The following is a 27,914-nucleotide window of genomic DNA, read 5'->3' on the forward strand; positions in this document are numbered from 1 at the left end:
AGCCAGTCCACAAAAGTTTTTGTTTTGTTGTTTTAATCAATGGGCCTAATTCAGGGGTGCCAAAACATTAGATCCCCAGATGTTTTAAAACTACAACTTCCATGATGCCTTGCCATTCTAAAAGCATGCAAACACATGGGAAGCATCATGGGAATTGTGGTTCTACAGCACCTGGGGATCTACCTTTTGGGCAACCCTTGCATAATTCAGGGGCATGGGCCTGGACTTTCAGCTCCATTAGCCCCTATGTTAATACAGCTCTGACTAGTGAGGTAACAAAGTTCCTCTAGTGATCTTTTTATCAATGTATATATTATTTTTTACTTTGTTATCTACTTTGTTTTTATATGCTTTTGATGTGTCCAACATGTTTTAATAAAATGTATTACATAATTTCAAGCTATCCTGTCCACACATAATGTGTACTACTATCATCAGTAAAAAGTACATGTCGGCCTGGTAGTGACATTAATATTTTTTTATGAATTATAAAGATAAATAAAATGCAAAAGAAAGTGTAAAATTTCAAATAAAAGATACTTTTAAAGTCTCACAACTGCTACAAATCAACAGGTATACAACAACAGCAGTGGTGAGATCTGGCCAGACCACAAAGACGCTCTTTAAGTCAACCACAGTCCCTCAGATATTTATGGGATATGTAGTTCAGCCTCCAGTAACAATTCTGTTCACCAGATCATATGAGCAAAATTGCTGAATAAGATGATTGCCATAAACATAATGCTATAATTTTATTGACAGATGTGTTCACAATTCTATGAATGGAATTGGACATAGCATTTGATCTAGCCACCAATCACTAATTAGTCAAGCTTTCTCAAACCTGGTGAAAGGAGGTAGAAATGTCAGCAGCATGCATAGTGTGCGCATGCCGTAAAATATGTACAACATCCTCCTCTGGATATAGCTATGAGTTTTGCAGATTGAAGCAGTTGCAAGCAAGTGCATGCGAGGTGAAAGGAACGTGGCACCTGCTTGCACCATAACCTATGCAATGAGTAAATGTTGTTATGGTACTTGATGTGTCCCTTTAAATTAACATTTTACTCTTCCTTTCAGTGTAGAATGCTGAAAGCATTATGTCATCATATACTATCAGACTAAACCTAGCATAATCCTTGTTATATCAAAATAATATTGGTCTGTTGGAAAATGATATATAAAGAAAACGAGACAGAGACATTTCAAGTGTGGTTTGTTTTGTTTTGTTTTTGTGTAGGTTATACACTTTACACAGTTGTATTTAATTGCTGTTTGTCAAAAATGTTTGTACTCAATAAAAAAAAATAGAACAGTACACACTATACAAATCGGCTCACAATGTTAATTAATCAATTGCATGTTAATTACAAAAATCTGCAAATTCGGTAGGAATATTTTTTAGACACAAGTTATAATTGGTAAGTACACCATGGATTGTACCCAATTTTAACATGCAAAACAAAAATCATTAATAATGTTATCTGTTATTCGTACAGTGTCAATATATTCCCCAGTGCTCTACAAATGTATACTAATGATATGAAACTTTTTAAGATTTTTATATTGGGTTTCATGCATCTGAACGCACTGTTAATTATTCTCGGTTTAAGACATTACTTCTATCAAAATTTCTTAAAAGCACCAAAACAAAACCAGATCATGCCAGCAACAACAAATCAATATCTACTTAAGGTTATTTCATTATTTACATAACTTTGTTTTTAAAATGTGAAAAGTAAAATTTTTATTTGAATATCAATAAATGTTAAATGTATTTAATATATATATTAAAACTTTTGATATTTTGAGTTTACAAACAAATGTTATATATAAACTTTAGACTCTACATTACATTTCTCACTAAATACAGAAATGTCCAGATACACCAAAGCGTGGAAAAGAAAAGACACACACTTAGTGGGCAAATAGATAGAGAAAAACTCTAAAAACAATTACCCTTGTACTAAAGTACTGTAGATAAGGACTCCTCACAGTCCTCAGATTAATATGGAAAATAGAAAATCTACAATACAATAACAACAGAAAAACATAGTGCAATAATGCTATAACAATTTAAAAATGGTGAGTAAATGCAAAAATTTCACACTCACAAACCAAAATTGATTGTAGGCGTTATCATAAACCTCAGGACTTGTGGAGCATCATGGCAGATATAAAGGAGAGAAAATATAAAAATGATAGTGCAGAGTATCTTGATAAAAATGAACACTTTAATATACAAACACACTTACAAAAATGAAGTGGAAAACAGGCACATCAATAAATGCAATCTCGGGATCCCTGGAATCAGGAACACCAAAAGGACCAATATCCAGAATATAAAAAGAAATGTGTTACTTTGATTCTGCATAAAAACATGCAGTTAGAAAAGATTAAATAAATCATAAACACAGCAATATAACTATGTGTTTATTGCATATTTTATTGAGCCAGTGGATGGAGTACAAAATTACAGTCCAAGGCCAGTAAACAGCTCTATGAAATTTGTTGTCCATAAAATGGTAAACTCAATAAATGTTGACTATGGACCTTGAATCCTGTATTTTCTTAACGTCTTGTGATTTCAGTCTTTTTTAACTATTGCATTCTGACCTAAGTTTGATAGATACATTAAATGACTTTCTAATTAGCTATTAGGCACAGCAGTTATAACAATTTAATAAATATATAATTATGATTGCATTTTTTTAATTTAAATTCAAAGTTTTGTAAATACAAAATGTGATTTTTTTTACTATACTTAAGCTGCGGAATACTAATTGTTCCTTATGATTGATATAAATAGCAATAATGTTTGATATTACATACCATAACGATAAAATCTTAAGATTTAGGAAACAATTATATTTTCACGTTAAAAGATTTCCATTTGAAGTTGATATTGTATTGTAATAGACAGCTATGTGTTTTTTTTTTACCTAAACAGAGAAATGAAATGAGTTTATGTCTTTAAATAATTAGGCCAAAATAGTTGTTTTGTATTAAAAAAAGTTCAGTTTTTGGTATATGTTTCCAATTCAATTCAACTCATCTGCATTTTGAAAATTGTTTCTCAGATCTATGATGAGTGAATAGAATACTGTATCAAACTACAAATGAATACACATGTTCATTATATGGATCAGAGCCATCTATTGTCATTGTCACTAAAAAATATATGATCATAAACCAAACTTTGCCTGCATAGCAAAATATGCATTATTAACCAATAATAAAAAAATAATAAGAAATAGTTAATTAAATATAAGTAAAACAAATTTAGTTTTGAGAGATTATAAATTATTTTTTTTACTTATTATCTCACCATTTATTAAATCAAGCCATCCAAATGTCTTTGTAAACATTTTTCTCGTAACTTTAAATTAATGTCACGCTTATAACATATGGAAAGCACGTATACAATGGCTGCGTCATCAGCACAGCAGACCAATATATTGACGGGATCACATCTCTTTGACAAATAAAATGCACAATTAAATAAAAATGCAACTGTACCCAGTAGTAAATGTACTTATGCAACTTTGATATTATAGTAATAGGCCATTTATTTATACAACTGGCATATGACAATATCATAAATAAGCCAAACTGGTGCTATAAAAGTGGTGTATTCAGAAAATCACATTTTCAAATCTGTTCAAAAAATATACTAATAACATAAACAAAACATATGCAAATAATTTCCCTGGTTTTAGGTTGGATGAATGCAATTACCAATGTTTCCAACACAAAATGTATTAATAATAAAAAAAAATGCCACAAGACAAATATGTCCAGGAATTGATTAAATTAAATCATTCTGTAAAAAATATTCTGAGACCCATCTTTTTGGTTTACATAATGACACAAGATTTACATTGATTGTATTTTTGTTCAATCCTGGAGGCATTTTCTTCAGCTCAAGAAGAGAACAGACTTAGGGGAAAAAAAGTATTATTTTCTATATAACAGTCCCACTGTATTGTTTCACCATGAAAAAATCCCATATGTCAGTAAAAATGTACAAATCGTCTAACATGTCAATCTGTTCCTGTTGCCATAATGATAGCAATTTAATAGACAGATGTCGTTATTTGTTTTAACCGTTTTGTTGCTACCGTAGCCTTCAAATTGACAATGTTGTTTTTTGTTTTTTTATTTACGTGACTGTATTTTTAATGAGTGCCTGTTTACTTGTATAAGATCATATTACCGTAATTAACTACATGTCTAGTTTGCTAAAATAATTATATGGCTTGAGACCAAACATGATGATACGATGTGTCAATAAAATGTTACCAGTACATTATGTTGTAAACCAAGTGCCACAGAAAATAAATAAATAAAAATAGCTGGTGATGGGTTTAAAGTCTATGCCAGTTAAACAGTCAATGTTACAGTATAACAGCAATGGATATATTTGGCTTGCTAGAGTTTTGTGAACTTTGTTTGTATATATATTTGTTTGAATGCTGCTACCAATGTTTAGAGTTGCAAAATCCGCCATCATTGTCTTTCACCTACAGTGTCGTTTCTATGTAGAATTTATTACAGAGTGCTTTAGATTCACAGTAATATAAAAATAATTTTAACAAATTCAACATTTCACGTGCTTCGCTATGACATAGAAAATGCATTTTGGTGGTCATTAGTAAATCTTTAGGAATGCTGATCAGGGAACAATCATAAGTAAACTCGGTGTGATATACAAACCTTAATAGCGCTATAACATCCTGAGAATGGATAATGTTTGTCAATAGAAGATGTTCAATGGGACTCTTTCCTTAGGTCTCTTGCAGTTAAATGCACCATTATACTCAGTAATTGCTGTTTCAACTGCATATTTATTTTAATTTGATACTATATGATTTGAATAACATTTCACCACACTTAGATAGTGGAATAAATTAAAGTAAAATTTCTAAAAATCTAGAGGTTAATTAATATATTTCAAAACAGACTGTGATCCTTTTTTGTTTATATATGGGTTTTTTTTCCTGCCGATTTCTGTCTTACTATTTATATAACTGGTACATTAACATCAGAAAGCTGATGGGTAATAAATTCTAATAAGCTCCAGCCAGTGAGCTCCTCTAAGACAAGAATGTGGATGATACATTTGTATTCTGCAAAGCACTCGGAGATCTATGAACCTCCCCATGGTGTTAGCTTGTGGTGCTGATCATCTGTGCCTACATCAGGGGGTCTTCATAGCTCTGAACTGCATCTGAGCTGGGAGAAAGCATCAAAGCACTTTCTCTTAAAATGTTTTTTCAATATATTGCTAGCTTTTACACTTTAACTTGAAGTACTAAGTCTTCAGCCAGCAGAAAAATAACCTATTTATGAGTTGAGTTTTATGTTTTCTCAAGATCTTAAAACCGAAAAAAAAATATTCAGATATATAATGCATGTCCCAAGTATGTTTTTTTTATTATTATAAAAAAATTCTACAGTGATCAACCCTCTTGTGTTGGACATCTACATGATCTCCATCCAAAATCTTCATCATCAGTGCTGAAACAACTATAAATGAGTAATATAAAAAATATATATTTTCTGTAAGATAGCTAGGAACTTGTCCCTTTTGTGTGCAACCCATTACAAAGCATTTTCTATTTTTTTTTTTTTTTTTAAGATGCATAGCGTGGAGGAGTCACTGTGATGGGTATTTTTTACAATGACTATCCTCACCAATAAATAAAGTGTTTCGAACCAAGTGCTTTTTTTTTTTTTCATAACATTATTATTGTCATAATTTATTTATTTGGCACCAACATATTCTATTGCACTATAGATTATGAGAGACAAAGAGGAGCTGCATGCATAATGGAACATGCATATTTAATTGTTTTGCAGTGAGACAACAATATGTAGGGGAGTTAGTGCACACATGCTTATTCCAAGTCATTCTTCCACTATCATGCCTCTAAGGGGAAAAAAAAGTCCAACATACATTAACTATTATATTTATAATAATTTCATATCTCTGCATGTTACCATTGCTGTGCTTCAGCATGATTTATAGAAAAGAGAAATTATTGTATTCATTTTTTTCTTAAAGTCCGCTGTTTGTTAAGATGCTGTCACTATCTCTTAATTGTGAACATTACGATATGGAAAGCTATATTTTGTAAAAACAAAAGAAAAAATTAACACAGAAAAAAAGGGGATTGGTTTTTTTTTCGTGTGTTTTTTTTTTTTTTTTTTTTAGCAAACTGCCATGTCTGAATTATCTGTGCAAAAAAGGCGTTGGGGAAAGACCGCTAAACTTGTGCCAAACAGATGGCGTATCCTGCTGTGTTTTTGATTGAAAAAGAAAGGTAACATTTGCGGCCATGTCAAGGAGACAGTGATCAGCTAAAAAAATTGGTCTCTGAAGTACAGGATTGCTGGAACAAACCCTGCTCCGGGGTGTAACATAAAGGCTGTAATTCACCATAATGCGAGATTTGTCTGTTTTGCTGCTGCAAGAAAGCCTTTGCCTATTTTCCTAGGCAGAAACGAATAAATAGGGGCATGTTTAATACTGCGTGATGCACCTCTTAGTTCACCTGGCCAGAGGTAACCAGGGCTTATAAATTATTGACAGTACCAGTTTAATCCTTTGAGAGGCATGAAGAGTTATCTTTTAGCATGCGACAGGGATTAATATAAATGGGAAGGGAAAAGCCTGCTCTTGGAATAAGCTATCTTGCTGCAGTGTGAAAGGCTAGCTAGGTATGTCAGATGCTATTATAGAATGAAGAGAAGAACTCACAGAAAAGAAGGCAGATTTGGGCGCATTATGTTCAACTATGTCAGCGCTAAAGAGCATGTTATACGATAAAATAAAATGCCAAACCATCAAAATAAGATCCTACAGATTAAAAAAAAAATACAAAAAATAATAATAGGCATCTCTTTATTCCTGAATTCTGAAAGCAATACAAACATCAAATGTGGCAGAATCCAAATGTAGGGTGGGAGAAGCAGGGGGAGTAGGGGGGCGAGCTTGTCTCAGCTGGCAGCGCAATTCTGCTTCAGTAAAGACAAGGTACAGAAATGTCCTTTGGGTGACATTCAAAACTCGATATAAATCCTCTGCTTTATGAGACTGCAGTGCAATAAATTACTTAGCCTAATTGTAGATGTAATGAATTACCATAATTAGTCATGGGCTACATTAAATTAATCAGCATGGTACATTATTTTGCTAAATTACATCTTTGCCTTCCGAAGCCACCAGTGCAGCAATCAGTGTTTCTTGCAAGACGAGAATGATGTTGTAATGAGAAGCCTTTCTGCTCTCAGTGACAGTGACAGGATATGAATTTTGATGGCAGACAGGAGAAGTTGAAGACAGTGAGTGTAGCTTCAGCTTGTGCCTGAAGTGTATATGATTGTTAATGATGCTGTACTTTTTCTGCAGGGTACCAGTGGGCTAAATTACTGTATGTGAAGGTTGAGGAAATGTCTTCGTCTAGATGGGTGGAAAAAAAAAAAACGCTTAGAGATGCTCCAGGGCATAATGTAGGTGATAACAACAAGTTATAAATCAACAGGGAAGCGAATATGTAATGTTTTGAAAATTGCTAAAGGTTTTGAATGTTCCTCCGCAAAAAACAAACAAACCAACAACAATGTAATACAAGACAGATCTAATGAATTGTTCTTGGGATACGATGATAGCTTTTATTGCTTGATTTAAACAAAAGGTGCAGATATTGTTAGTTTTCACCAAATCTAAGTTCCGTGTCTAAAACAGGCTGGGGTTTATTTACTAAACCTAGATCTGTAATAAACTGAAAACTAAATGGAAAAATATAGGTAAAACATGCTTATTTGGAAATAGTCTGAAAACCACAGCTTGGCCGTTTTAGCTTACATTTTGAAATTTTGACAATTTTGTCAACATTTTCTGAAGTGTGTCTGACCGTCTGATTTGGAGCTGTAATTAAGACAGCAAGCAGTCTTTGGAGGCAATTCAGGACAACATGCCCAGTGGAGGCTCTACTAACCTGTTTAGTGTGGACACCCATAGGGTTTTCAGAGAAGCTGTTGTCCAGTCAACTGTTCTAAATAAGAGGTCTGCAGTGTAGTAGGAAACTCATTTTTCAATGTACTACAGTTCAGAGTTTAGTGAATAAAACACATTTGTGTTTGCACAAACAGATGTGATTAGTGCTGCAAATTTCAATACTTACATGTTAAAAACAAAGAGTTAACAGAATCATCTTTAAAAGATTATACAGCTAAACGTGCATCTAATTCAATGAATTGTACACTCACATAACATAGAGCATTTAGCAGCTATTGGTGGGAACAGTACAATGGAGAGATTTCCTAAAGTCAACTATTATTAGAAAAATGTATACTTTCTTGCATGGACATTGAAAAAGCCTTAAGCAAAACAGAGGTGAGATACTTCTTGTTGTACCTTCGTCCTTTCCCCACAGATGATTTGGCCGCTTCTGCTCGTGAACCACCAAGAAAAAGATACTGAAACATTGTCCAAATCTGTTGTGGGGCTCTGGAATGTAGATTTTATTGGTGTTCCTCTTGATCCATCAAGTGATATGAAAATGTGCATTTAATTCCCATGTAGACCATATCATTATGTAATTTATAACTGTCTGAGGCCGTTTTGCTTTCATTATGCTGGCTACATTCTGGTGGTTCTGGTGATTTGATTTGCTCTACTATCGTCTTTCCACTCTAGCAGTTTCACTGAGACAGCTCATTGTTCTGTCTGGTGTGCCAGTTTGGGGTTTCAAATCACTTTCCATCCTGCGTACGTGTGATTGGTCCATCTTACAAAAAAATAAAACAGTGAGAAAATTTATATTAATTAAAAAGTTATTAGCAGCGTTCAAAGGGCAAGGGCAAGTAAAAATTGGACCTGGTTGAGGAGGGGACATCAGTAAGTTAAAATAAAAATTAGTATGGGGGAGAAAGAGGGTATAAATGGTAAAAGACGGATAGACAGATATATGAATAGGAAGTGATGGGGACATGGCTAGAGAATGAAGGGTATTTATGAATAGGGAAGGAAGGGTAGGCATGGATAAGGAGTGAATGGGACATGGGCAGGGAATGAAGGGTAGGCATGGACAGGGAATGAAGGGGATGTGGCTCAAGCGTGAATGGGGGACATGGATAAGAAATTAAGGGTGCATCAATTTATTTTGTACCTACTTTGGGTAGAATTAGAAACCCAACACAGTTTAATGCATCAGAGGCCCTCTCTGTAAATTCTTTTCTTGTGACTACACCAGAAACACCTGAGTGAAGAAGGGCCTAGACCCGCTATGGAACAGCACACTTGATGACGTACAAAGTTGTGTATAAGTTTAAACCACTTAGAGCACTCCACATAGCTAATTTGTCAGCCTAGGGTTACTATTTGTGGCAGCTGAGTGAGATCCCTCAGCCACGGTATTTACAAGCATTTAAAGGGCTCTTTGAGTACTGCACATAGCTCATCTATCAGTCTAACCGTGGCCCCAGCTGACAGAGGGGACCCCAAGGTATCGAACAATGCCTGGAGTCCCTTGGTACCAGCAGAAATGTATCTCCTGTTGGTACATTTTACCGCATGACGATCATTAAAGCCATGCTCCGCATGACGGCATGGGTTGTCATGTGGTCCTTAAGTGGTCAAAGTATACAACTGATAGTATGGTTTTAGCTATGGTTAATAATACTATCTGGAGTATTAAATGTTTTATTTTCTGTGTATTCAAAAGGTAAAAGACAAATTGTTGCTTCCTTTACAATATTTGCCATCTCCTGATCCTCTACTTTTAACTCATCCATTTCATAACTCAAAGGACAATCAATCATTTTCTCTCCAATCCCTACCATTAATATTCCTGTAGGTTTTTCAGGGATTTGCCAGAAATTTCCTCTTATAAGCATTTTGTTACAGTCATTGTTTTGTGAAGATGGTTTTAAAATTAAGCGTTTTGGTACAGCCCATTTCTAAGCTTGTCTCAGATGATGTCGTGTTATGGTCATATTTTCACAAATATTAATTTCATTTGGATGTTTAGCAAATGCTTTCATTTATTAATTAATACATCTCACCCTTAAGCCATCACTTCTATCCATGAGGCCCTTTACATTCTAACTTACTCTTGCAACTCCTTACCTTCAATCTTTGTCAACTCCACCTCCTGTTATACTGTAAGCTCTTAAGTGCAGGGAACTCTGTGCTATTGTACTAGTATGTAAGTGAATTAAAAGGACACTATAGTCATGAGAACAACTACAGCTTATTGAATTTGTTCTGGTGAGTAGAATCATTACCTTCAGGATTTTCTGCTGTAAACACTGTCTTTTCAGAGAAAATGCAGTGTTGACATTACAGCCTAGTGATAACTTCACTGGCCACTCCTCAGATAGCTGTTAGATAGTGATGTTTCGAACGGTTCGCTGGCGAATAGTTCCTGGCGAACATAGCATGTTCGCGTTCGCCACCGCAGGCGAACACATGTGATGTTCGGTCCGCCCCCTATTCTTTATCATTGAGTAAACTTTGACCCTGTACCTCACAGTCAGCAGACACATTCCAGCCAATCAGCAGCACACCCTCCCTAGCAGACCCTCCCACCTACTGGACAGCATCCATTTTAGATTCATTCGGAAGCTGCAACCATTTTATTTTATTTTTTCAAATTTTTTTTTGTGCGTATAAATGTTACAAGCAGATACTCCCCCCAGACAGTCTGTATTACTGCAGATACTCCCAGCAGACACTCTTTGTTACTGCAGATACTCCCCCCAGACACTCTGTGTTACTGAAGATACTACCTCCAGACACTCTGTATTACTGCAGATACTCCCTCCAGACACTCTGTATTACTGCAGATACTCCCTCCAGACACTCTGTATTACTTCAGATACTCCCTCCAGACACTCTGTGTTACTGCAGATACTCCCCCCAGACACTGACACAGAGCAGAATAGGGACTGTTCCCCCTACATAGGGTCACTTGGCAGATATGGATTGACACCTATCCTAAGGATCCCTGATACACACTGACACAGAGCAGAATAGGGACTGTTCCCCCTACATAGGGTCACTTGGCAGATATGGATTGACACCTATCCTAAGGATCCCTGATACACACTGACACAGAGCAGAATAGGGACTGTTCCCCCTACATAGGGTCACTTTGCAGATATGGATTGACACCTATCCTAAGTATCCCTGATACACACTGACACAGAGCAGAATAGGGACTGTTCCCCCTACATAGGGTCACTTGGCAGATATGGATTGACACCTATCCTAAGGATCCCTGATACACACTGACACAGAGCAGAATGGGGACTGTTCCCCCTACATAGGGTCACTTGGCAGGACCTACTGTCCTCCCCCGCCCCCACCCCTGCGTGGTGGGTGGGGTCCATAAAAATAATGAGGGGGGACCTACTGTCCTCCCCCTAACCCCCACCCCTGCGTGTTGGGTGGGGGCCATAAAAATAATGAGGGGGGGGGCCTACTGTCCTCCCCCACTGGCCCCCACCCCTGCGCGGTGGGTGGGGCCCTAAAAAAACAATAAGGGGGGGACCTACTGTCCCCCCCAGCCCCCACCCCTGAGTGGTGGGTGGGGGCCCTAAATAAAAATCCCCCCCAATCAAAGGTGACGAGGGGTCCCCAAGCCCCTAGTCACCCACCCCCCACCCCCAAAAAAGTTACCCCCTACCTACCCCCCTCACCCTAAAAAATAGTGAAGGGGAATAAAATAACTAACCTGTAAATAAAAATTCAGCTTACCATTTGACGTCTTCTTTTTTCTAAAATCTTCTTTTTTCAGCCCCAAAAAAGGACAAATAAAAAGCCATAAGAACCGACGCAATAAAAAAAAAAAAAGAGCGCAAAAAAAATAATCCATCTTCACCCATGGAGGGCTCCGCGCAGACTGAGCTCTGCAGGGCGGGGGAAGGCTTATAAAGCCTTGCCACGCCCTGCAATTAGGCTAAGTGACCCTATGTAGGAGGAACAGTCCCTATTCTGCTCTGTGTCAGTGTGTATCATGGATCCTTAGGATAGGTGTCAATCCATATCTGCTAAGTGACCCTATGTAGGGGGAACAGTCCCTATTCTGCTTTGTGTCAGTGTGTATCAGGGATCCTTAGGATAGGTGTCAATCCATATCTGCCAAGTGACCCTATGTAGGGGGAACATTCCCTATTCTGCTCTGCTTAAACCAGACTTAAAACCAGACTCTGCATCAACTGTGTAATTTTCCATGGGAGTGTTGCCATGGATCACCCTCCGGCATGCCACAGTCCAGGTGTTAGTCCCCTTGAAACAACTTTTCCATCACTTTTGTGGCCAGAAAGAGTCCCTGTGGGTTTTAAAATTCGCCTGCCCATTGAAGTCAATGGCGGTTCGCCCGGTTCGCGAACGTTTGCGGAAGTTCCCGTTCGCCGTTCGCGAACCGAAAATTTTGTGTTCGCGACATCACTACTGTTAGAGATCCTTCCTGGGTCATGGCTGCCTAAAATGCATCCAAACATTCAGTATCTCCTCCCTCTGCATGCAGACACTGAACTTTCTTCATAGAGATTCATTGATTCAATTCATATCTATGAGGAGATGCTGATTGGCCAGGGCCAGGGCTGTGTTTGAATTGTGCTGGCTCTGCCCCTGATCTGCCTCCTTGTCAGTCTCAATCCTGTGGGGAAGCATTGTGATTGGATCAGGCTACCACTTCTGCTGATGTCAGCAGGCAGGTCTAGAAGAAACAGTGTCAATGCAAGCAGCTCCAGACTTGAAAACAAGTAAGATTTCTATATTTAAGGACGCATGAGGGGATCAGGGTGGCTAGATTGTGGTTTTAACCCTATATGGTCAGGAATACATGTTTGTGTTCCTGACCCCATAGTGCTCCTTTAATGCTAGTTTCAACTTTTTGTAGTTTGTTAAACTTCATCTTGTCTGCAACCATGTTATATTGCACAGTAATTTGGAATGTGTTGGCACTGTATAATAAAAATAAATAATAATAGTAACAGCACATGGGAAGTACTAATCCCTCTTTCATTTTAGTTTTTAATCTCCAACTTTCTTAATCAACAGTGCTGTTGTGCAAAGTGCACAATGTAATTTATCCTTTGTGACTTAAAGGAGACTGTCACTTCTATATTGGATAAATATATAATTGGATAAAACATTGTAAATCACCAAAAGTTTGTGTTTACTTTTTGATGTTACACTCCATTTTCCTTTAACCCCTTAAGGACACATGACATGCGTGACATGTCATGATTCCCTTTTATTCCAGAAGTGTGGTCCTTAAGGGGTTAAATATTTTACAGATTTAGCAACTGGCATCACAATCCAGTTCTGGAAAAGTATAGCCAAGCCACACTTTGCATGCTCACTGGCAGGTGCAAATTGTGTAACTTTTAACAATGACCGACAGTGACTCTGGTCATAAATTTAAGGCAAGAGTAGCCAAAAGTAAAGCACAGCCTAGAATTTTGCCTGTTTGCCTACTCTGACATTCGAAACTCGCTTGGAATTCTCACGTTAATTAACCTGTATATTTAATTGCTAGTTATTTTCTGTTCATACATATTACAATAAATATGTAGCGTTCACACTGATATTTACCACATTACCAAGTTAAAGGATCACTATATGGTCAGGAACACAAACATGTATTCCTGACCCTATAGTGTTTAACCCACCATTTAGGTGGCTTGCCCCCCCCCCCCTTAGCCTCCCTATAAAAGTTTAAAACTCACCTTATTTGCAGCGCCACATGGGGCTGCCGGAGCTGGCTCCGCCCCCTGTGTGACATAATCGAAATGGCCGATTTTTAGCCAATCCAATGCTTTCCCTATGCCAGGAAGCCCCTCCAGGAAGCCCCTCCAGTGGCCATCTAAGGAATGGCCACTTGGAGGTTTCCCTAGGGGCAATATAAACACTGCCTGAAGGGAGCTATTATAATCACCAGAACAACTACATTAAGCTGTAGTTATTCTGGTGACTATAGTGTCCCTTTAATTATTTGTTTATTTACATAATTGATTACAATGGTGATCACTGCTGTTTAAGATTAAATTTTACCATGTGGGAGTTTGTGATGTACCAATCAGGATTATTTATAGTATTTATTTGCTGGTCTTTTGTTTTTAGTTTTCTCACACTTGTTTATGCTGTAGTTCACTATTGTTAATAATTGGTTTTGATTGCACAGTCTATTTATCCAGTAGGCTAGAGGTTAGCCACTGAAGGCATGGAATAGCTACAATCTCTGTCACAAAGGAAATTGTGTAAAACATTTGACTGTATATAGAACCCATGATACATGTATTAAATCACGGCATGGAAATTATTGTAGTTATTTTATGACTCTTCTGGAAGAGTGAGGTTGCGAGAGAATTGGAATTCCTTGGTCCTCGAGGAGATACCTTTCTATAGAACTGGCTATAGCATTTATAGGGCTGCATTTAAAGATTTGGGCATCCTATGAAATGCGTTATATATGTGCTACAATGTGCTATAATGTGTCAGTGTAATAAAATGAAACAGATCTGTCTTTTTATTTATATCCTCTTAAGTCTCCTTATCATGTAATATTTAACGGTCTATTTATTTTTTACAGTGAGTTGGTATTTATCTAAATAAAAATATTCCCAAATCAAGCAAGTTGGAGATATTGACCGAATTGGGAATTTTGATCGAGCTCCTGCAAGTTTGTTTAGTGATATTGAACCATCTAAATAATATCCAAAAAGATATTAGTGATATTCAAAGTTTATTTTGGTGTTTCTATACAAAAATACGACTAAAGAATAAAATGTTTTTTAGGTGTACCAACATGTATGTCTGTAAAAAACAAACAAAAATAAAATAAAAATATATGGCTATACATATAATTACATTGTTATATAAGCTGAAAGAAGACTTTCATCTATTGATCAGGAAGTCCCTCTAGTGGCTGTCTGGTAGATAAAGGTAATTATTGCCATTTGTAAAAAAAAAAAAAAAAATCAAATAGTTACATTTGTAGGGTTAAATATGAGCTGACGTAGTCTGGGTGCCTATAGTGTCCCTTTAAGTACAAAAATATTTAATTTCAACTGTGCAAGATATGTTGTTTTTTAACATTAATCCTGTTTTGATCTCTTGCTAAGTCACTATTGTGCAACTGAACTAACAACCACATGACGGTCACATAACTTATTCTATTAAGTTTGGAATAACCACACAGCCTTTTAAGACTACTATGGCTATTTTGTAATGTCATTTATCTGATTAGCTATCTACCTGTATTTTTCTAGAAATTCACATATTTTGTCTGTTACACTGGAAATTCAGGTCAGGTTCACACGAGAATACATTTCACATGAAGGGGCAAATTGTACAGAAAAGAAGATTATAACTATAGCCAGCAAGAATTCTTTGAAGAGAACACAAAATAGGAATGAAATGTATGCTTAGTATAGTCACTTCTCCAGAAAAAATGCATAGGGATGCAGAAAATCCTGCATCGTAATTTGTGATTTTGTTCTAAAGGGAACCCATTTAATTAGTGCAAGAAGGTATTGAATTTTAGCTTATCATGCATATTGTTTTCCAGCTGTACAGAGCATTGCCAAGTTTTTAATGACCTGACCCTGCTCTTTAAATCAGCAGTAAACTGCAGCATTTATTCAGAGCAAAGGCAGAGGGTTCATTCTGCTGGGTTTGTTCTGTCACTGAAACTCAGGTTACAGGAGTCATGGTTTGATATTAATCATCTGTTCCCTGCCTTCTGAGGATGTAAACACGCAGAGAATCAAATGCCATCGAAGAAAAGATCTTTGATGATAGGAAACACACTTGGTCTATTCCAACTCGGAGACATCCCAGACACATTGCCTCTTTATGCTAAAACTCAACAGCACTCGGGGTCCAATAAATAGTCTGCTTGTGACAGCTCAGTGGAGAAGAGAGGTTTCCTCCAGACATTACTTGTGCTAAGAGATTCATCATCACCTGTAGTCTTCAAATAAATCTCCTATACTTACAACTGTAATAATCCATGCTCTACATTTTATTACAGATGTAGGTAGATGGTCATTATTGCTGACACTTTTTCAGCTCTACAAGGAAGACTCGAGGGAAAAAACGAGCACACAGTGTTACAGAAAGGAATTACTATAAACAAATGGAAAACAGTTACTTAAGTCAGTTCGGCAGTCAATAGAATTTGCTCCTAATGTTTTACATTCATAAAAGTTACAAATGGAATGTTAACATTCTAGGTATGAGACCGGGTTTACCAGGTTGTGTGCGATAAAGTCAAAATGACATCAAGCAGAATTATCACCAGTAATGCTACTGATTATGGGGAAGTACCGAACATACATTATAAATGGAATATTTGCTCACTTTGAAAATGTTATAGTACAGAAAAAAAGTGACGACTTACATATTGTTTGCATTTTATGCACTGATAAATGCTAAGTTGATCACGTAAGGATGTAGGCCATCAGGGTTTGATTATATCTTGGGGGACCTGCAAAACAAAGTGGCTTTGGTTGAAATCTGCTCAGGGTGGGTTGATTCTCAAATCTATTGAAATTCAGACATTTCCAGTTAAATTATCCCACATTGCTTTTCATCTCTGTAGATGTAGAAACATTTAAAACCGAACTCTGAAGTTACAGCTGAAAATAAATGCAAGCTGCAATGTCCACATGGAGTGGAACACCATTGAACTTATGACGAAAGAGATGGGTATTTGTTTGATGCTCTGAATTTTCAATGGCTGCTGGGTAATTTACTCTGTACATACACTAGGAAGTTATGTCCCATTTTACTGTGTCCATGCAACTATGACTCATTTTCTTGTTATTGTCCATCCTCACCTCTCTTAGTAGGCACTTCAAGGAGTAGAAGCCTCCTGTTTTGGTGAAATATCCCATGTGAATATTCTGATGTCACCGCACAAGTAATTACAAGATTTACAATCTGTATCTTCACATCATGGCCAACAAAATTCATAATGGCAAGGAAACCATGTAATTATCACTTCAATCAGCAGGGATAAAGATGAATTAGCAACTAAAAGGTGCAAGATTGTAAATTATATAAACAGGCATCTAAGTGTAGAATACACCTATTAAATGATGAAGATTGGTTATGTAACAATGTGTATCACAATGTTTGTAGTGTTAGTCCTGTATTTCTGTGTGTAGTGTGTCTAAAGTCCTATCCGTCAAATGTATTTTGTACATTTACAAACAGATTTTAATATCTGCTTTTGTATGTTGTAAATGTATTTCTTTTTTGTGTATTTATATTAAAGCTTTGTTTTCCATGATATAGATATATATATCTTTGGTAGGCTTTTTGACATTTTAACCCCAGTACCTCCCAAAAACGTGTTTACACATGGTAGCAAACGTTAGCTGCCCTTACTTTCTCTTCATTTAGCACTTGTTTTTACCTTACAGTGAAATGAAAGTCTTTTGAAACTATAAGTGTTGCCAATACTTTAGTTCTAAGGTGATCTCAAAATAATCTCATTATTTTTATTACTCTAACTATATAGAAAAATAGAAAGATAGAATGTGACGGCAGATAAGAATCATCTAGTCTGCCCAGTTTTCTAAATACTCTCATTAGTTCCTGGCCTTAACTTATAGTTAGGATAGCCTTAGGCCTATCCCACGCATGATTAAACTCCTTCACTGTGTTAACATCTACCACTTCAACTGGAAGGCTATGCCATGCATCCACTACCCTCTTAGTAAACAGGTATTTAATTTTGAAACCTTTGCCCCTCTAATTTAAGACTATGTCCTCTTGTTGTGGTAGTTTTTCTTCTTTTAAATATAATCTCCTCTTTTACTGTGTTGATTCCCTTTATGTATTTAAATGTTTCTATCATATCCCCCCGTCTCATCTTTCCTCCAAGCTATATGTAACGGCACCCCCAGGCATAAAAGGGGTTAACAGCCGTTTAGGAGATATTCCCTTCCAGATATACAGGCAGCTACTGTAGACACCAATCCACCGAACCAGATAAGCATATGAATGCCGTAAACAGCTGGACCGGAACCATACGAATGCTGCAAACAGCCGAATAGGAAAAACCATACAAATAGGTTTACACTCCTAGCAGTCAAACTGGAACAGCATACAGTAAATGCCCCCAAGAACGAGACAAAGCTCCGTGTTCAGGGTCAAGCAGTGAACAAACAGAGCTGTGGGTTTATTGTTCTTATATATGCATTAGTACCACCCACAGGGTTTTGGAAAAAAAACAATAAACACGTACAATACACTCAGACACTCCCACACAAAATCCTCCCCTCTGCCTGTGATACAATTACCTTACACAATGGGTAATGTAATTATCACAAGCAGAGAAATAGAGTTTTTCCACATTATTCATAACTTTAAAAGTATGCATCACATTCACATAAAACTTTTCAGTAATCCAATTATCTCCAAGGACAGAGGCAAAACTCCATTGAACACATGGCAGTAAAATACAGTAAAATACAATAAAATACACAAGGTTACATTTATTACATAAAATACAGACATGCAACATATCCCCAGATAGCTTAGGTCTGAGCACACATTATTACTGAATGGCTCTCAGACCGCACACATACAGTTCAATTGCCATGGAGCCAAAGTATTTTATTATTATTATTTTATTATTTATATAGCGCCAACAAATTCCGTAGCGCTGTACACAAACAGGCTCCATGGCATAGCTATCTGGGTTAAATGAGTTCATTCAGTAAATCCGAGAATCTACCGAACGCCAGAGCAGAAATACATGAATAGACCTTTCTGCATAGGAAAATAAAGTATTTAAATGCCGGTCCATAGTCAAAAGGCAGCAGGCAGGCAACCAGGCTTCTCCAATGCAATGTGGCGAGATTGGTCTCGTCACACTATACATGTTAAGATGCTTTAACCTTTCCTTGTAAGTTTTAGCCTGTAATCCATGAACCTGTTTAGTAGCCCATCTCTGAACTCTCTCCAAAGTATCAATATCCTTCTGGAGATACGGTCTCCAGTACTGCTGTCTCACCAGTGTTCTGTACAATGGCATAAGCACTTCCCTCTTTCTACTGCTAATTCACCTCCCAATACAACCAAGCATTCTGCTAGCATTTCCTGCTGCTCTATTACATTGTCTGCCTACCTTTAAGTAATCTGAAATAATTAACCCTAAATCCTTTTGCTCAGATGTTGAGGTTAGGACTCTATCAAATATTCTATACTCTGCCCTTGGGTTTTTACGTCCTAGATGCATTATCTTGCACTTATCCACACTAAATGTTAGCTGCCACAGCTCTGACTATTTTTCTAGTTTACCTAAATCATTTGCCATTTGTCTTATTCCTCCTGGAACATCAACCCTGTTACATATCTTAATATCATCAGCAAGAAATACATACCTTACCATTAAGACCTTCTGCAATATCACTAATAAAAATATAAAAAAGAATGGGTCCAAGTACAGATGCCTAAGGTACCCAACTAGTAACAAGAAAGAAAGGGATGTCTGAAACCAGAGTGGGATACTGACGCCAAAAATCTGGTGTGTTTTTTTGGGAGTTGGTCCCAGACAAAAGGTATGGAAAATGTCAATATATTCACTTGAGCTTGCTATAAAAAGTACCGTATATACTCGAGTATAAGCCGAGTTTTTCAGCCCATTTTTTGGGCTGAAAAACCCCAACTCGGCTTATACTCGAGTCAAGGTCTGTATTATGGCAATTTACATTGCCATAATACAGACTGGGGGAGAGGGGGGCTGGCAGAGATGTTACTTACCTGTCCTGCAGCTCCTGTCAGCTCTCTCCTCCTCCGCGTCGTCCGTTCAGCACCTCGGTCAGCTCCCAGTGTAAGTCTCGCGAGAGCCGCGGCTCTCGCGAGACTTACAGTGTGAGCTGATAGAAGGAGCTGCACGGACGGCGCAGAGGAGGAGAGAGCTGACAGGAGCTGCAGAACAGGTAAGTTACAGCTCTGCCAGCCCCCCTCTCCCCCCCACTGAACTGCCACTGGACCACCAGGGAAGGAGAGCCCCCCTCCCTGCCATATATCAAGCAGGGAGGGGGGACGAAAAAAAAATATAAATAAAATAAAAAATAATAATAATAATAAAAAATAATAATAATAAAAAAAAGGGGGTATAAGGACCACTGTGGGGGGGGGGGGGTATAAGGACCACTATGGGAGGGAGGGGGTGGGATAAGGACCACTATGGGAGGGAGGGGGGTATAAGGACCGCTATGGGAGGGAGGGGGGGGATAAGGACCACTATGGGAGGGAGGGGGGGGGATAAGGACCACTATGGAAGGGAGGGGGGATAAGGACCACTATCGGAGGGAGGGGGGTGGGATAAGGACCACTATGGGAGGGAGGGGGGGAGAAAAGGAACACTATGGGAGGGAGGGGGGGATAAGGACCACTATGGGAGGGAGGGAGTGGGTGGATAAGGACCACTATGGGGGGGGAGGGGGATAAGGACCACTATGGGAGGGAGGGGGGATAAGGACCACTATGGGAGGGAGGGGGGGATAAGGACCACTAGGGGAGGGGAGGGGGAAGTAAGGACCACTAGGGGAGGGGAGGGGGAAGTAAGGACCACTAGGGGAGGGGAGGGTAAGGACCACTAGGGGAGGGGTGAGTCAGGACCACTGGGGGAGGGGGGTGAAGGAACACGGGGGTGGGGAGGTAAGGACCACTGAGGGAGGAGGAGGGGAGGTCAGGACATAGGGGGGGGGGCAAATATCCTTGCACCGGCCCTGCACACACTGCATTCATACACTGCATTCATACACACTGCATTCATACACACACTGCACTCATACACACACACACTGCACTCATACACACACACTGCACTCACACACACTGCATTCATACACACACACACTGCATTCATACACACACACACTGCACTCATACACACGCTGCACTCATACACACGCTGCACTCATACACACGCTGCACTCATACACACACACGCTGCACTCATACACACACTGCACTCATACACACACGCTGCACTCATATACACACACACGCTGCACTCATACGCACACACTGCATTCATTATACACACACTGTAAATAAATATTCAATTAATATATTTTTTTTAGGATCTAATTTTATTTAGAAATTTACCAGTAGCTGCTGCATTTCCCACCCTAGTCTTATACTCGAGTCAATAAGTTTTCCCAGTTTTTTGGGGAAAAATTAGGGGCCTCGGCTTATATTCGGGTCGGCTTATACTCGAGTATATACGGTATATTTAAGTGGATCTAGGAAATGACACTGCAAGAGACAAAAGGAATTAAGCACATACAAAGAAATAAAGTAGAACATTAGGCTAAGGATGTGTTTTTGAAACAGTCTCCTAACAAGAATTATTTTGTAAAAAAAAAAAAAAAAAAGAACCTAGAGCAGTCCACTATATCTGGTACATGTAGTAGGAATATTAGAGGGTATTACTTTCCTACAACAAAAAGGTAAATCTACACAAGAAATCTATAAGTAATCACAGAAACTACCTTGTATCCACATTGATGCAAGATATCCTGAAGGTCTTTGGAACACAGTAATTAGATGGTACTTAGGATCAATTTCACAGAATCGTAAACCTTTCAAAAGAGTCTGTCCTGAAATGAGCCAATTTTTTAATTTCATAGACTTGGAACCACAGAAGAATTACAGAAACATTTTTTTTATTTTCCTTTGCTCTAGTGAACCACACCACCCTCAGCCTCATCTCATTCCTTTTGATTCGACCCCCCATTGCCGACTTGAACCACTTAGCTACTACTCTCTCTTTTGTGAACCGTTGGTCGGATTTTAGGTAAAGGCCCGGCTCCCAAAGAAAGGTTCAGAGTTTCTACTCTCCCTTTTACCGTCTTGGACTGGCCCTGTTTTCACTTCCTCTTTTACTTCCAGCTGGTTGCTCTACTGAAATCGATCTGGCCCAGACTAGGACACCTCTTAATCTTTTCCTCATGCCCACATCATTGAGATCCTTCAGGAACCAGTGCCTTTGCTCCAGCCTTGCCTCAAGACACTCAGCCATCCCATCACCAAAATATTGCAGGTTTATTATGACCCACTGCTGGTTAATACTGTGCTCTACCCAAACCCCAGTCACTGCTGCCTGTATAGTTGATGCTACCAAGAAGCTTGCAAACTGCATTGCCTAAATTAGTTTTCTTGTTTTGCATGGGCCCATGCTGTTTGAAGTTTTCCAAAAAAACTAACAACATCAGATGTCATTCACTGTAATAACTAAATCAAATATTACAAAACACATCAAAAGTATAAAATCGTTTTTACAACCTGCACATTTTTGTAGACAAGTAAATTAGATTAACTCTCAATACAGTGGGATCACCTAAGGGGTTCTGCTATGCATTGAGCTGGGCATTTGACATTATTTTTGTCTTCCTCCATGTAAATATCAAATAAGGAGAATGATGAAAATCTATTATCTTTATTAATGTATCAATTGATATTGTGATGTATGCATTTTATATGATCATACAATGTGTGTTTCTGTTCAAATGAAAATAATACAGTATTATACCCTTCATTTATTCTTTCCTGTCTACTTCCTTGACTATTTTTTCTTTTCAACTTTTTATAAGATATAGTAAGTACTAGACTTTCTCTGGTTCTTCATGTCAGCATTCTGATGACCTCATCAAACTGTGTTCTATTCTGCACGTTTATTGAAAGTTGGTTGGCAGGCATCCAGTCTCCAATCTCTGCTATGTTCCCTGACAGACCTACATCAGCTTCTCAGATTGTGATTGGCATTTCCATTTAGAGATATTTAATCCTTAGATGAACCAGTGGGTCATTGCATGTTCTTTTTCTAACATAAAAAACAAAACAAAAAAACATTCCCTTCACTGATACAAGTACTTGTACAAATTTTCTTGCCAATTTTCCTTAGCCATTACAACGCTCCTAATAGCCAACATATATTTCCTACTGATATTTGATAGACAATAACTAGGTTTCCTTTGTGTTTGGACGTTGGAATCCTGGACATTACATCATGCAGTATCCGTTTCTTGCAATCTTATTTCGGAGAGGCTATTGATTAGCTCTTTTACATTTTAAAAAGGTCACGACAATAATCCCATCTGTACACAGTGCTAAGTGAAAGCAGTTTGAAAAAAAAATTATACGGACACTTCTTTTAACTTCTGGGTCTCAGCCATTTTGCTAGATGTAACAAGGCAATTAAAATGAATGCGATTCAGACGTTTAGAATATTGTTACTGCCTTATTAATGACTTCATGGAGTAAGTTATTTATTGAAGACAATATATTGCTGAAATACTCAAGCCTCTTCTAGCACTTTAGTGTTTGTTTTTATGAAGCAATTATTTTAAATAGACAAATAATTTTCACTAATCAAGTAGTGTGAGGATTCGGCACATAAATTAAATGCGTAGAAAGCTTAGACGGTGCTAATGTGATAGTTAGCATGTGGATAAGTTGCTGAATAAATAAACACAAACAGGTTTTGCATAAACAAACTGTGTGTCTAGCAGTTAACTTTAAAAGACTATTTTCTAAAGCAGGAGTGTACAAATCGCAGACCCGAACACAACAGGGTCTAGGATCTTATGATATTATCTAATAGTAATAGAGACACAGTTATAAATATAAATCAGCATATTTATTAACTAAAGAGAACTAAAAGGTCATACTATAAAATGCAATGAAATTCATTCATTAAAAAAAAAAATACATACCAAACCATATCAGTAGTGATGTACCGAACTGTCCGCCGGCGAACAGTTCCCGGTGAATTTAGCGTGTTCGCGTTCGCCGCGGCGAGCGGACACATGCGCAGTTCGATCCGCCCCCTATTCGTCATCATTGGGCAAACTTTGACCCTGTGCCTCTCGGTCAGCAGACACATTCCAGCCAATCAGCTGCACTCCCTCCCTTCCACACCCTCCAACCTCCCTCCCAGCATCCATTTTCGATTCATTCTGAAGCTGCATGCTTAGTGAGAGGAGGGAAAGTTTAGCTGCTGCTGATTAGATAGGGAAATTGATAGCTAGGCTAGGGTATTCAGTGTCCACTACAATCCTGAAGGACTCATCTGATCTCTGCTGTAAGGACAGCACCCCAAAAAGCCCTTTTTAGGGCTATAACATCAGGCTGCTTTTTTTTTTTTTTTTCCCTGTGTAATGTATTTGCAGGTGCCTGCCTGCCAGCTTCTGTGTGAGGTTCACATTGGATACTGTGCCTACTTGCCCAGTGCCACCACTCATATCTGTTTTAACAATTGGTTAAGCTTTAGATTTAAAATAAATAATTTGTTTTCACATTAAATAGTATGCTTTACACAGCGTATAAGGGTGATGTCACAGCACAACGGGAATCTAACAGGGGAAGAGGTGAAAGTCATCCTCCCCCTCCCACGACCCCGCCATATCTGCCAAGTGACCCTATGTAGGGGTAACAGTCTCTATTCTGCTCTGTGTCAGTGTGTATCAAGGTCTCTGAGGACGGGGAACAGTCTCTATTCTGCTCTGTGTCAGTGTGTATCAGGGGCTTTGAGGACAGGTGTCAATGTTAGGTGATTTCTGCCCTTTATGGATTAAAAGCAGACTCTGCATCAACTGTGTAATTTTCCATGGGAGTTTTGCCATGGATCCCCCTCCGGCATGCCACAGTCCAGGTGTTAGTCCCCTTGAAACAACTTTTCCATCACTTTTGTGGCCAGAAAGAGTCCCTGTTGGTTTTAAAATTCGCCTGCCCATTGAAGTCAATGGCGGTTCGCGCGGTTCGCCGGTTCGCGAACATTTGCGGAAGTTCGCGTTCGCCGTTCGCGAACCGAAAATTTCAGGTTCGCGACAACACTACATATCAGTCAAATAAATACTGATGGCCTCCTAAAAGTACTGACTGATTGGCAGATGGCTTAATTTTCTGACAGTGAAGGGGAGAGTGTGTGTGCAGATACATGAAAGGGAAGTGCCAGTCATTGCCAACATCTTACAGAGTGCTAAATTTGTCAAAACACCAGCTCAATATGTACTACTGGACATAGAAACATAGAAACATGGGGGCGGAGCTTAACACCGCACCGGAGCAGACGCCATTACCCGGAGCTCCGAGAAAAAACACAGCAATCCGTCGACATCGGGACCACAAATCGACACCCGTGGTCTCAAACGACACCGCAGCACACGGGCAGACTCACCGGCTAGGCTGATGCCATTTTTTGTGACACCCGGAGTAAAAACTCGAAAACGCGGCGTTAAGGCCTACGCGGGCAGACAGCACGGAAACAGAGTGGAGTGGGACTGGCCGTGGCACTTACCTTCCACAGCGGACCAACAGACCAGTCAGCAAACCGCAGGTGAGATGGGACGGAAAACCCCAAAACCGACCCCAGTCACAACTAAATCGCGGCAGGACATTAGCCAAATGCTGCAAACGCCCAGGGTGAGACAAGCGCCCACTCCCCACGAGGCCTCTCCAGCACCCTCGGATGAGGAATCTATTCATGACAGTCCCCCACCAGGCCCCTATAGACCAGAACCACCACTGGTACCAGAGGACAGCACCCCAGCCACGAAAGGGGACATTCAGAATATGCTGTCAGGCCTTCAACGCAACCTTAAACAAATGTGGGAAGCAGACTTAGCGGCGCTCACCACACAAGTACAAGCAGTGACAGCACGTACTCAAACGACAGAAGAGGACATAACAGACCTAAAACACAGTATACACACAATGGACAACAAGATCCGACAACTGCACACTGCCCAAGAAAATCTCTCCAACCAAGTCCATCTACTGGACGACAGGAGCCGACGTAAAAATATAAAAATCAGAGGGGTGCTAGAGACCGTACCGCTGGAGGAACTGCCCCACTACATAAGACGCCTGGTGACAGAGGTATTGCCGACAAGACAGGCTAAATCTTTTATATTTGATGGGGTATACAGAATCTCCAAATCACCGCAAGCCCCCACCGCGGCCCCAAGAGACATTATACTCAGATGTCAAACAATGTCAGACAAGCTCGGGCTGCTGGCGGCACTTCGGGGGAAGACCCCACTGGAATTTGAGTCCTGCCGACTCTCATTTTTTCAGGACTTAAGCAGGTCCACACTGCTGTGGCGCAGGGACATGCAATCGGTAACCAAACCGCTTCACGCAGCTGGAATACCCTACAAATGGGCAAGCCCAGAACCTTATGGGTGAATGTCAATGGTGAACAACACAAAGCTATGACCCCCCAAGACGGCAACGCTATACTGGGCATACTGGGACTCTCAAGTCAAAACGATGCAACAGCTCCATATCCTCGCCCTCAACTGAAGTCAGCGGACAAAGAGACAGTCTTTCGACCCAGAGCGACGGGGACGCCACAGACATGAACTGTGTCACTGGTTCAGCATCACCTTTGCGACCCGTTGGTCTAATTCAGACCATACAGAACAGTTTTTTCTCTTAATTTTGTTTCACTAGTTAATGTTTCCTCTCACTATGTTTTAGAAATGCCGTAGGCGGAGACAACACCCTTACAGGGTTGACCTTAACTGCTCCGGTGATAACCCCCCCCCCACCCCTGGGAAATGGGGACAAACACACAGAGAGCCGCCAATAGATAACCCATTCCATGCCGCGACTAATGTTATAGCAACTTAGCGGCATGTACCTCTAGGCTCCATGCTATACAGGATTGAAATAGATGTACCCTTTTTTTTTTTTTTTAATTAACAAGGGAAAAAAAAGAAAACCGACAAACAGCGTTAACACATAGCCCTAGTATTTAACGAGGACACACACCGACCCTAAAGCCATCACTCGTTATGACATTTCAGCATGTACAGTTACGCTCTCTGTTATGTTCACAAGTTATATCTTTCGTTTATGATGTGCCACACACACAGAGTAGCCATTTATTTTAACCAGCCCTCACCCTAACCAGCATACTCACGCTCCCTATTGTAATGTAAAGCAGACGACGCAGAGCCACTTCAGTACGACTCGATCTCTCCTGCACACACAACTAGCTATAGAAACGGTACATAGAACAGTGCCAGGTATCAAGTTAACTTATGTGATATGCTGTATCTTGAATCTCTTTAAACCAAAATGTGCTATTTTTACCCATGCCACACCATCGCTTAATCTTGATGTATTTGAAAGAGTATGTGTTAGTTGTTGTGGCAACACAGACTCTGATGTATTTTCGTGCACGACAAAATAAAAATTTACAAAAAAAGAAACATAGAAACATAGAATGTGACAGCAGATAAGAACCATTCGGCCCATGTAGTCTGCCCAATTTTCTAAATACTTTCATTAGTCCCCGGCCTTATCTTATAGTTAGGATAGCCTTATGCCTATCCCATGCATGCTTAAAGGGACACTATAGTCACCTGAACAACTTTAGCTTAATGAAGCAGTTTTGGTGTATAGAACATGCCCTTGCAGCCTCACTGCTCAATCCTCTGCCATTTAGGAGTTAAATCCCTTTGTTTATGAACCCTAGTCACACCTCCCTGCATGTGACTTGCACAGCCTTCCATAAACACTTCCTGTAAAGAGAGCCCTATTTAGGCTTTCTTTATTGCAAGTTCTGTTTAATTAAGATTTTCTTATCCCCTGCTATGTTAATAGCTTGCTAGACCCTGCACGAGCCTCCTGTATGTGATTAAAGTTCAATTTAGAGTTTGAGATACAATTATTTAAGGTAAATTACATCTGTTTGAAAGTGAAACCAGTTTTTTTTCATGCAGGCTCTGTCAATCATAGCCAGGGGAGGTGTGGCTAGGGCTGCATAAACAGAAACAAAGTGATTTAACTCCTAAATGACAGTGAATTGAGCAGTAAAATTGCAGGGGAATGATCTATATACTAAAACTGCTTTATTTAA

The sequence above is a fragment of the Pelobates fuscus genome, chromosome 4 (assembly GCF_036172605.1).
Source record: "Pelobates fuscus isolate aPelFus1 chromosome 4, aPelFus1.pri, whole genome shotgun sequence".
NCBI classification, from domain to species: Eukaryota; Metazoa; Chordata; class Amphibia; order Anura; family Pelobatidae; genus Pelobates; species Pelobates fuscus.